The 12,807-nt window shown below is 45.9% G+C and overlaps 1 pseudogene; it reads right to left on the bottom strand.

Annotated features, from left to right (window-relative positions):
- Window positions 1-6,883: 6,883 nt before the first annotated feature.
- Window positions 6,884-8,362, bottom strand: LOC146347536 (uncharacterized; annotated as a pseudogene).
- Between the last annotated feature and the right edge of the window lie 4,445 nt (window positions 8,363-12,807).

Raw genomic sequence — 12,807 nt, 5'->3', positions numbered from 1 at the left:
AACAGCCTGCCTCTGGAACCACCTGCTGACATGGCTGTTCTTTGGCACACAGCTTTCCCAGCAGAACATGGGGAGGGGAGACACAGGTCAAACATGGAGGGAGTTTGGCCCCTGTAGTAAAAATGCAACCTAAAAGCCATTGTATGTGCCTTAAGCAGCATGCAGTATTGTAAGAGCTGCGCATGCCTGGAATGAGTGAGCAGTAACCCTAAGATAAGGTAGCTAGGCAAACTGCTAGCAACCAATCAAAGTGACACGTTAGCTAAGGAATGCAAGCTGAAGTGATAAAACTGTAGCGCAGGAGTTGCCCAGGGTCGACTCTGCTTTTGAGCGTGAGCTCCTTTGTCGAACTGTTTGCAAACAATAAAATCGAGTTGGACCCAGCCTGAAGTTGACTCTCCTCTTTGGGGCAAATTGGACTAGCCTCCAGGGGGCGAAACTAGCATTGTATGTGCCTTAAGCAGCATGCAGTATTGTAACAGCGGCGCATGCCTGGAATGAGTGAGCAGTAACCCTAAGATAAGGTAGCTAGGCAAACTGCTAGCAACCAATCAAAGTGACACGCTGGCTGAGGAATGCAAGCTGAGGTGATAAAACTGTAGCGCGGGGGTTGCCCAGGGTCGACTCTGCTTTTGAGCATGAGCTCCTTTGTCGAACTGTTTGCAAACAATAAAATCGAGTTGGACCCAGCCTGAAGTTGACTCTCCTCTTTGGGGCAAATTGGACTAGCCTCCAGGGGGCGAAACTAGCATTTTGTGCAACACCCCCTTTCTTCTCAGTTCCCCCCTTTGTACGTAGATGGGGTTCACCCCAACTTAGGCACATTCACGTTTGACCACTTCCTTAATTCTTCATGATGGAATCTGGGAGTCTGTCCTTCAAGATTTTCTCCAAGGGAGGCAGCGTACACCTGCCCCTTCATAACCTTAGTACAACAGTGTAGACACAATGGAACACTCTTGATACAACAGAACACTATGATAACTAGAATTATTATGGGAGTGAGGAGCTTTACCAGAATTCCTAATATTCCAGATGGATCCGGCCACCATGAGAATAGGTTATCAAACTAAGAGTTGCCAGACTCTTGCAGATGTAGTTTTTACATTTCTTTTTCTATAATTGAGGCCTGGTGGTTTATCTCTTGTGAATAATCAGGGACATAAGTACAACACTCTTGGCTTATCAGGGCACAAACGCTACCTTTGCTGGCCAGTACAAAATCTAATGCCATGCCATTCGGTTTTGTAACACTATTTGCCTCTTTGCCTTTACTTCAATGTTCAATTTTCTGAACGCCTCCACAGTTGAGCTTGCTACCTTTTCTAGAGCGGCTACCACTCTTTTAATTTCTTTTACTGCTCGAGCCACTCCATATCTTAGTATGACTATTCCCCAATATCGTTCAGCTTCTGAAATACCTCTGTAGTTGCGCACACGTCTAGCTGGCAACTTATCTCGTGAGATACATAGCAGTTTCCAGCCTAATGTGGGGGTAAGTATTTGTATGCCTTCTTCTCACAAAGTAATGGCCCGCCAATGCTGTGAAAGGCTTGTTACACCATTGTGACATCATCCACTGCACATAACAACCTATAAGGGATGGGGGCTTGTCTTTTTGCTAAGTCCCATTCACATATGCCCCATTTATTCTGTAATTTACTTCACATGTACTATGTCCCAGAGTTAGCTTTGTACCATTACACTGCCCACAATATTTCCCTTTTGCTTCAATGGCCAATCATACATAGTCAGAGCTATTGCAATGCACGTCTTACCATGTCTCACTACCCTTCAAATTCGAATAACACGGAGACATCAAACCAGCGGGTACGGTATCAGTGGCACGCCCCCTGCTGAATGTATGGGTACATGACTACATAGCTAACAATTAGACACATTTAAGTCACCGCGCACTTGTTCTATTAATTTCAGGAACGTGTTTCCTTCAGAGTACTCCGTCCACAATGTGATGAACACAAGGATAAGGCTGACCTTCATGGTGATCTTCTCTTCAGATAAGGGAGAGGTTACCAGCACAATCACCTTACCTCACTTCTTATGCTTATGCTGCCTTTTGAAGCTAATAATAGTGGGGCCAATGTGTTCAGCTACCAAGTGTCAGTCAACCACGGGCCACTTGAACCTGTGGATGCTATGTCAATGTTTTTTAACCAATCTTCTGACTCACTTGCTGCTGCTTCTGGCACACCCTTGCTGCGGTCAGGTGTGCTAGTGCTGTTCCCTCGAAGTGCGATGTCGTCTGCTTCAAGTCTCCCTGTTCCCTGGTCAGGGAGAGTGCGGCCTGGTCTTGTGATGTCGGCTATTTCAGACTCTCCCCTTTCCAGGTCAGGAGAGTCCCTTTGGTTGGCTAGCAGGTTGGCTAGCAAGTTGTCACCTGGCTGGGGTGCGCTGTCATCTGGAGCCTCGACTCTGGGTACCCGGGTGCAGTGGGTGTAATGGATCTATGGGACCTTGCCAGCAACCTCCAGAGCTGTATGACTGGTTAACAGCACAACATGTGGTCTAGTCCACCATTGCTTCAGGCCACCTGCGGTCCAGGCTCGAACGTAATCCTCTTCTCTTGGCTGGAATTGGTGAGCTGGCACGTCTAGTGGCAAGCCCTGGTTTATAGATGCATGCTCACAGATGCAGAAAAACTGGGCCCAGATGACTGTGGGTGATAAAGGGTGTGTAGTTTTCTAGGTTATCTGTAACAACCTTACCAAGTGCTGTATGATTTATCTTGAACGACCTGCAAACAGCCATGGGAGTGCCCCTCTTCTCACTCTGTGTCCAGCTCTGGCAACAAGGTAGCAAGACTGAGGACATTGCACCGCAAGGTAGTTACACTGGGGTTGGTCAGAAGTGTGGACACATACTTTGTATATCTAGCGTTAGAAAAATGTTGAGTATTCTTCTGTGTCAAAAGGCCGAGACGGCATGAGGGGCCCACAATTGGAGAGGATGTCCTAACACAATGTCCTGTACTTTCTCAAGGAGAAGTGTAGCCGCTGCGACACTTCTCAAACATGTGGCCATTCCTCGAGCCGGTGGGTCTAGTTGCCCAGAGTAATAGCCCACTGGGCACTGTTGTGACCGAAAACTTTGACATAGGACCCCAGAGGCAGTTTCTTTCTTTTCATGAACAAAAAGCACGAAAGGCTTGGTATAATCTGGCAGACCCAAAGCAGGTGCAGACATCAGCAGGGATTTACCCTGCTCCCAGGCTTGTTGGTCTGTGGCTGTCCATTCAATAGTCTCTGGTGCCGCAGCCTTAGTCCTTTCTAACCATGGCTTTACAATCTCTGAAAAAACTAGGAATCTATGCTCTGCAATAATCAAGCATGCCCAGTAGGGCACGCACTTGACCTTTAGTTTCTCGATTAAAGGCTAGGGGTGTACGAACCCCACTCACCGTTCTGGGTGGCAGCGTCCGCTGCGGGGGGGAGGCGATCCGTTCCTCCCCCCAGAATCCTGCCTGGCCAGCTGCGCTCCACAACAAGTCTGCGGAGCTGCCATCCGGGCCCATCCGCAGCCGGACTGCTGTCCGCTGCCAGGCTGCTGCGGCCACAAATAGCGGCCAGTGTAGTGGCCACTATTTGCGTCCCTACATTAGGCTGTGATAGGCTATGTATATATTTACGTAGCCTATCACGGCAAAGAGCAGGGACACAAATGGCATAGCGGCCGCCATGTGCATCCCTGCATTAGCCATGATAGGCTACACATATATTTACATAGCCTATCATGGAAAGCCTATTTACGTAGCCTATCACGGAACTCCCTCCCTAGGGAACTCCGCCATGCCCCCTCTGTAATGAGCTTCCGCCATGCATTAAAAACATGGTTGTTCAGGCAAGCATTTGGGGTGGGCTAGGGTAATTTTAGAAATGTGATGTTTTTAATGTTGAATTTTAGTGTATAAACTGTTTTTATTGTTGTACATCGCCCAGAGTGGCTGGGTGACCGGCCAGATGGGCAATTAATAAAATAAATAAATAAACAAACAAACAGACAGACAGACTGACAGATAAAGCAGGGACGCAAATGACATAGCAGCCACCATTTGCGTCCCTGCTCTTTGCCGTGATAGGCTACATAAATATTTACATAGCCAATCATGGCCACGGGCAGGGACACAAATGGCGGCCACTACACTGGCCGCCATTTTGTTCCGCAGCCTGGCAGCAGATGGCTGCGGAATGAAGACAATGACCCGGAACAGCCACCGCCACCAGGTAGGGTCCATCCCCGGGGGATTTTGCGGGGTGGCGGGGGGGTAGCCCGTTCTGCCACGGACTCTGGGACCCATTGGAGTCTGTGGCAGATTTCTCCGCCATCCCTATTAAAGGCGTTATTCAGACCAGAGCTTCAGAGGAAACTGCTTTACTTTGGGAGGACTCATATCACTCCATACTGTGATGGTGACGGGTGTGGCTGATTTTAAAAGTCCCACTTCTCCTGAATCTTCAGCCCAGTAGGTTAAAGGAATGTCCCGAAGGGCTTTAGGGAGTAAGGAACATTTTGGCACCACTCCTTCAGTAAGAGCCATCGAATGAGTTGATGGCAGCGAAACCCACAAGTTGTCAGGATCACATTTGATTCAGCTCGAAATTTTCTTAACAAATCTCTCCCTAGTACATTTTCAGGATTATGATCCATTAGTATAAAAGCATGGTCTATTTTAAAAGGGCCCTACAGACACCATGACTTCTTTACTAAGGGGTTGAAAATTTGGGATCCTATCAATACCTGTTACCCTCTCTCGGCATCCCGAGAGGGGGAGTTCTTTGGTATTTAACATAGAATAACTGGCACCAGTATCAACTAAACAAGAATACTCATTTTTTCTCTAACCTTGATTTTCAAGAATGGGGCAGTCAGTTTCAGTTTCCAACTATCAGAGCAGGGTTTTTGGCTGTTATGTGGGCATCTCTCTGTAACCGTCATTGCCTGTCTTCTTCCTCTCTCTCTCCACCTGCAAAACCTACAAAATCTTCCTTGCCCCTAAGTCTGAGGGGACACTCATTATTCCAGTGGCCCAACTGTTTCGCAGGCATTCTGGGATGGCCTGGGCAGTCCATGAAGTTTGCCTCCACGGCCTCTGCCTCAGCCACTTCTTCGCCCCTAGACCTATAAAAATCTCCCCCAGAGATTGCAGCAGCTAACGTTTTCACACTATCCTCTGACTTTCTTTCTTTCTTTCTTTCTTTCTTTCTTTCTTTCTTTCCTCTCTCTCTCCTCTCTATTATTAAAAAAAAAAACATGCATTGCCAACCTCAAAACTTCTGACACAGACTTCCCTTGCTACCCTGGGACATGGCAAGTAAACTTCAAATTATTTTAGTCTCTTGGTGCTGCTCTGCTATGCAACACCCAAATACCATTCAACGAGAGTGCCCTGCTAGCTTACTTTAAACTTACTAGCCAAGCACAAATTCTAAGACTAGAATGCCCATAACACACAGTAACCAAAGATGCCCTGTTGCCCTGTTCTGCCTTCAGCAGAAACCAACCAAACATAGATTCCAAAACAATGAGGAAAATGGGGTGCAGGACTCAGGAGGCCCACTGTGCCAAACCTGGGCACTAAAACCTAAATGCCGCCACAAATTCTCATCCCAAAACAGACCCCTTTCTTTCAAAGCTGCCCAGTATGGTTGGCATTGAAGCCAGAACTTTGGAAACTACAAACAGAGACAGGAAAGAGTTAAAGGAGACCCCACACTACATATTCCACTGGGGTGCAAAAACTAACTGCTATGCCAAACCTTGCCTCAGAATAACTTCTAATGCTATCCGGTGCAGTTTTGTTTAGTTCTCAAAATAACGGGGGGGGGGGGGGGATTTATTTATTTATTTATTTATTTATTTATTTATTTATTGCATTTATACCCCGCCTTTTTTCCTCTTGCAAGGAACCCAAGGCGGCTTACATTATCCTCCTCCTCTCCATTTTATCCTCACAACAACAACCCTGTGAGGTGGGTTGGGCTGAGAGTCTGTGACTGGCCCAAAGTCACCCAGTGACTTTAGTCCCCACTTCCATGGCCAAGTGGGGACTAGAACCCAGATCTCCCAGCTCCTAGTCCAACACTCTTGGCCTACAAGCTTTTCTTCAAGCAAATAACAAGTTATTGGGCATTCTCTGTCATCTCAAACAGTCTCAAAATTCAATTCAAACAGTCTCAAAGTTCCCTGTCAGCATAACTAAAGCTGACCAAGCATGAGCAACAATTTTCAGCAAACCTTTAAACAGTTTCTCAACATTTCAGCACTTTCCAACAAGAATTTATTTCCAGTATACAAAACACCTAGACACCAGACGTGATACAAAGAGCAACATAGAACAAACATGTAACATGCAAAAAACAGAGGAAAAACTTGGGGTTTTGATTTTCCAGAGCTACCCAGGTTTAATGCCTCAATCTCTGAGCCATGCCTGCCTGCATCATTCTCCACCTGGGACAGTGAGGGTTAAAACTGGTACAGTGGAACTCAAACGGGGATACAAACCATGTCACAAAAACTGTGTTCATATTCCTGGTAGACTATCCAGTTGTTCACCAAGAACGAGAGGAAGCAGAGATCTGGTCCAACATGATTTTATTCTGCAGAATATGGCAGTCTTTGGAGCTAGGGCACCAAAGCAAGGACAGCAGTTAGGCAGTGTGATTCAGAGGCTTATATACAAAGTTTGTTGTGGCTCGCGCCTGCACTTTACTGATTACTTTGTCTACCTGGAAAGGAAGCAGGAAACAGACATCGCCTTTCAACACTCAAGCATGCACAGAAAGCTAGTCACGTACTCTTGCATGATACATTCTTGGCATTCCTGACTTCCTTATAAGGCACTATATTTTGCCAGTGTGGCAGTTTCACAGTAGAGGTAGAATAGACATCGAATAGCTTGATTAATCCAAATATATTACAAATGAAATTTTCATAACACTCCCCTCTCAAAAGGCTTTTCTCAAATCCCATACCTCTCTTTGGCCCAGCAGTGGACTACACACTTAAAAGCGCAAACCATCATTAATAGTATCATAACAAACAGAACTACGCCAATCACAAGTTGCTTTAGCCATGCAAAGTCAGGGAGCCAGGAAGTCAACCATGACCAAGGATCACTCACCCCCAAATAGTTCTGTCCAATCATATCTTGTAATTTGGTGATTTCATCTTCTATTGTTTTGTTTAAATCATGGAACTTTACACCCTTGTTTTACTGAGGTACAGAAGCCACCTTGTCATGCTAAGAGATAGTCCAAAACAAACCAATGTTGGGCCACTTGCTGGTTGAGATCTTCAATTTCAGATTGCATGGCTCTTACTACTATGGCTGTGGCATTGATGGTTTTCTCTAAGCGGCAAGTGAGGCCTAGGATGCTTTTTCTGTTTTCTTGTGCAATGACTCCTGGGTATGAACCCAAGGTAAGCAATCCTGTAACCAACCCTCCTCCTACTCTGTTTGGTTCCGAATCTGACAATTGTTTCCCAATAATTACGGTATTATCACAGTTCTTACACATCCGTCCCACAAGTTGCCCCATACCTCCAACATTTCTCTTTCTTCTCCCAGACTGAGGTTTTACCACCTGTATTGGGATGGTGAGATATCCAACCCCTACACATTGGTAATTCCTGGGGGTAATAGTTGGTAGCCCATCCATCAAAGAAAAAACACAGGTTGGGATCCCTCATTTGCCAGCCTAAGCATATGCTACCCATCCCAGTATAATTGGGGGAAAACATAGGGTACTCAGTAAAGACTACCAAAATCAGTGTCACCGAGATTAATGGAAGGAGGATAGGAGGAACTGAAACTTCCCCAAAGCCAAAATCCATCTGTGCATTGCGAATAATTTCCCAACCAATCTAAGACAGGTCTAGCCTTGTTATAATTAAGGGCTTCGTTATTCCAGCCACCAGAATGTCGACAACAGAAACACATTCCCCTGGTGTAAGTCTGGAATTTGAACTTTTGGAACTCAGTGTTGTTCAATTCATCAGGAACCCTTGAAAAGAGAGTGCCCCCTTTCTGTAGAGTTCCAGCTATTACTTGTGGTTCTCTAATCAAAGCAGGCAACAAAGTGAAGTCTCTGACAGTTGATGGGTGTTCATAATAAAGGATAGAATCATCTCCATTCTGCTTAAACATATACTCAACATGCCTCTTAAACCAATTTCCTTTTACCTGAGTGGGGAATGTTAAGACAACTAAACTTAGGAAGGAATAATATGCATGATTAAGCATTAGGAGAAAGTTCTCTCTTGAACAAATACTTGAGTCCCTCTAGTGGTTCGCTACTCCAGTGGTGGTCTGCAGGTGGGTCAGCTTCCAGTGTGACCCTCTCTGGTGAAGGTGATGCCTTTACTCGGGTATGATGGATCCACTTCTTTCCTCCAGCGACTTTCACGGTGGTGTGAGTGGTGAGTAGGATCTGGAATGGACCTTCCACTTCTCGGTAAGTGGTTCGTCTCTCCAAGACCAGATCAGCACCCAATCACTGGGATTGAAATTATGCACTGGAGCATCCAAAGGTAAGGACTGATGTGGTGCCACGAACCTGTGAAGACAAGATAAAACAGACTGCAAGGCAGTAACATATTCTTGAATCTCTAAAGCTCCTATTTCTAAATTTACATTTAAGCTATCAGCCATAGGTAATATCCAACGTGGGTGCCCATATAACATCTCAAAAGGTGTCAATTTAATACTTCCCCTGGGGGTGCACCGTACTTGGATCAAGGCAATTGGTAAGGCCTGTGGCCATTTCAGCTTAGTCTCTGAACAAATCTTAGTAAGCATTAACTTTAGAGTGTGGTTCATCCTCTCAACTTGGCCTGAGGATTGAGGTCTCCAAGGGGAGTGTAGTTTCCAGTTAATTTGTAGCACCTGGGCCACTGCTTGTGTCACCTGTCCAATGAAATGGGGCCCTTGATCCGATTTAGTCTCCTCAGGTAACAAGAATCTAGGAACTACTTCTTTTAACAGGATTTTGGCTACTGTTTGTGCAGTAACTGTACGAGTTGGGTAGGCCTCAACCCATACGGTCAATTGATCTACTATTACTAGTAGATTCCGATAGCCATGAGTCCAGGGTAACTCTGAAAAGTCATTGTGAAGTCTCTGGAAAGGATAATAAGCCCATGTGCGACTTCCCATTGGAATTGGAGGCTTAGACAACTTGGGATTGTTTTTGAGGCACAAAGGACAATTAGCCACTGCTCTCTGGGTTTCAACATACAATCCTGGGGCCACAATGTGTCTCATGAGTAGATCCCCCATCGCAGTTCCTCCCAGATGTGTAGCCTGATGCAAGTCTCTCATGACGGAGCTCAAAAGAGGTTTGGGTACAAATACTTTACCACCTGGGATCACCCACCACCCATCTTCAGTTTGCTTTGCCTTGTATTCAAGAGCTTTTTCATTTTCAGCTGGTGAGTAGATTGGACCCAAGTCTCAAGTATGGGATTAGGGCTCCTTCATAATGTACGTCTTCACCTCCCATTCATGCTGCTTCCTTGTCAGCTTTATCTGCCAAAGCATTGCCTTTTTTTTCTTCTGGAATGGCACTCTTTCCATGTGCACTCACGGCTATTTCTTTTGGCTTCATCAAGGCATCTAAAAGTTTCATGATCTGGGGTCCATTTGCAATCTTTTGTCCTGAAGCAGTAATGAAACCTCTTTCTTTCCACAGCACTCTGTTCGCATGTACCATGCTGAAAGCATATTGTGAATCTGTGAAGATGTTCACTCTTTTTCCTTCTCCTATTTCTAGGGCTCCAGTTAAGGCTGTTAGTTCTGCTGCTTGTGCCAACCAATGGCTGGGAAGACGCTCTTTCCATAAAGTCTTATCAAGAGTGACTACCGCACATCCAGTATATCTTCTTCCATCTCTCACGTAGTTGGAGCCATCTACAAACACTTCAAGGTCTGGCTTTGGGTAACCAGGAATCAGTGAGGTCTGGCCTGATCAAAGTCACATGATTTAAAGTCTCTAGACAATCATGGCAATTTGGGTCTGGCTCAGGGAGCAAAGTGGCAGGATTCAAAAGGTTACTCTTTTTGTATGTGAGAAACATACAAAAGCAGGAAGATCATAGCGTGATTGGCGCGACGGATTCAGAAACTTGTCTCCATTGCTTCCCAGGATCTGGGGTACACCATGAGGAGTGTGCATTTCCATGTCCGCTCCCATCACAATTTTCTGGCCCTCTTCCACTAGGAGTGCAGTTGCTGCCACAGCACTCAAGCAAGTGGGCCATCCCTTTGCAGTTGGATCCAGAGCCTTGGAGTAGTATCCTACAGGTCTCCAGAAAGTACCTGTCCTTTGGGTTAGAACCCCTGACGCCACTCCTTTATTTTCATGTACGTAAAACCGATATGGTTCATTGGGGTCTGGTAGGGCCAAAGCAGGTGGTGACACCAAGGCTTGCTTCAATTCAAGAAAAGCCTTTTCCATTTCATTTGCCCACTTCCAGTGGGTAATATTTTCTTTTGTCAAAGCTTCATACAGGGGCTTTGCCTTCCCTCCATAATCAGGTATCCACATTCTGCAAAATCCAGTGAGTCCAAGGAAGGCTCGCAACTCTTGAGGGTTTCTAGGTCTCGGTGCTTTGTGTATGGCATTCAACTGAACAGAACTCAAATCTCGGGTCCCTTTTCAGGTCAAATAGCCCAAGAAAGTAACATAGGTCTGGCAGATCTGAGCTTTTTCTCTTGACACCTTATAGCCTTTCAAGTTCAATTCTTGCAGGAGGGAGATAGTAGCTTCAGTGCATGAGTCCTCTGTCCGGGTGGCCAGTAGAAGGTCATCTGTGTACTGGAGTAAGGACACCCATGGCTGGTCCTCTTTCCATTGCCTCAGGTCATTTTGCAACACACCCGTGAAGATAGTGGGACTTATGGTCAGTCCCTGAGGGAGGACGGTCCACAAAAGCTGAATCTTAGTGTGGGTGTCAGGGTCTTCCCACTCAAATGCAAAATATTTCTGACTGTCCTCATGCAAAGGGATTGAAAAGAACGCATCCTTTAGGTCAAGTACTGAAAACCATCTGGCCTCTCTGGGAATTTGGGTTATGATGGTGTGTGGGTTCGGAACCACAGGGTTTTTGTTGTTGTTCAGTCGTTCAGTCATGTCCGACTCTTTGTGACCCCATGGACCATAGCACGCCAGGCCTTCCTGTCCTGCACTCTCTCCCGGAGCGTGCTCAAGTACATATTCATTGCATCCGTGATGCTATCTAGCCATCTCATCCTCTGCCGTCCCCTTCTCCTTTTGCCTTCAGTCTTTCCCAGCATCAGGGTCTTTTCCAGAGAGTTTTCTCTTCGCATTGGGTGGTCCACACTAATAATGCTGTTTATGGCACTTAGATCTTGGACTAAGTGGAACTCAATTTCTTTTCCAAATTTAGGAGGTTTCTTTACTCCAGTTATAGGGGTGTTAAAGGGCAAAGTTCCATCTTTTAACCAGCCATAACGCTTAAACTTTTCAATCAAAGGTTTCAATCCCTTTTTGACTTCCAATGACAAAGGGTATTGTTTAATCTTTACCGGTGGAGCTTGGCTTAAGGTTAATCTGTACAGGCTTAACAAACTTTGCCCTGGCAGGCACCTTTCCTGCCCACATGTCTTTAGGGGCTTTCTTTGCCACATCAGCTCCCCAATGGAGATCTACTGTACGTTACATGTCCTCATCCATATAAGATTGTGAACACATCTGATAGTTGGATCCCTGCTGTTTTGGCAACCTGACAACCATCTTGTCATCCCAAAAGAAAATTTCTGCTTGTAATTTTGTCAACAAGTCCTGACCGAGTAGTGCAGCTGGGCATCTTTCAGACACAACAAATTCATGCTCCAAATGGCAATTTCCAATCTTTGTGAGAAGGGGAAAGGTATAAGGGACCTTAGAGGGTTGACCTTCAATCCCTTCAATCATTACAGTTCTCTCCTTATTAATTTGTGGCGCTGGTGCTTTCAGCAGCATGGAATAAGTCGCTCCTGGTTCAATACGTCCCATTATTTCTTTTCCCTCCACCCTTATTGTAACCAGAGGATCCTTCAGATCCAGACAGCTCTTCAAGGTGGAAGTTCCAGATCCTGGTCTGTGTCAGTCTGATCCTTCTCCTTCTATGGCCACCATGGCCCCCCTCTTCTGCCCCTTCAGCTTCAGGCAATCCTTTCGCCAATGTCCTTTCTCTTTGCAATAAGCACACTCATCCCTCCCCAAATGCTTCCTCTGACTTCCAAAATCCTTCTTCAAGCCTTTATTTGCCCAATCAGGCACTCGCCCTGTAACTGCTGCTGCAATCAGAGCTGCATTCTGCTGCCTAGCTTTCGTATCGGCTTCCTTTTTTTCTATTTTCTCACAATTCAAACACCTTATAAGCAATTTCCACCAACTGAGACAGGGGCATTGCCACTGCTCCATCAGTCTTCTGCAACTTTCTCTTAATGTCTGTTGCCGCTTGGGCAATGAACATCATGTTAACCATCCGCATATTCTCTTGAGCTTCAGGGTTAATATCGCTATACTGACGGAACGCATCGAACAACCTTTGAAGGTAGGCACTAGGGTCTTCAGTCGGTCCCTGCCAGACCTCATATAATTTGCTTAAATTTGTAGTCTTGGCGATGGCAGTCTGAACTCCATGTAAAATGAGGCACCTGAAGTGGATCAGCATATCTGACCCAGCCTGCCAATCTGGCTCCCAGTCTGGTAATGCCTGAGTTGAGAGCGTCCTGCCTGCTCCATTCTCTATGTGGGCCTGCCTTCACGCTTGCGTTTCTACCAT

This window comes from Heloderma suspectum, chromosome 4 (assembly GCF_057233095.1).
Source record: "Heloderma suspectum isolate Gila_16-S chromosome 4, 16-S_ref, whole genome shotgun sequence".
NCBI classification, from domain to species: domain Eukaryota; kingdom Metazoa; phylum Chordata; class Lepidosauria; order Squamata; family Helodermatidae; genus Heloderma; species Heloderma suspectum.
The sequence above is the reverse complement of the archived record's forward strand: the minus strand, read 5'-3'. Positions and strand labels throughout refer to the sequence as shown.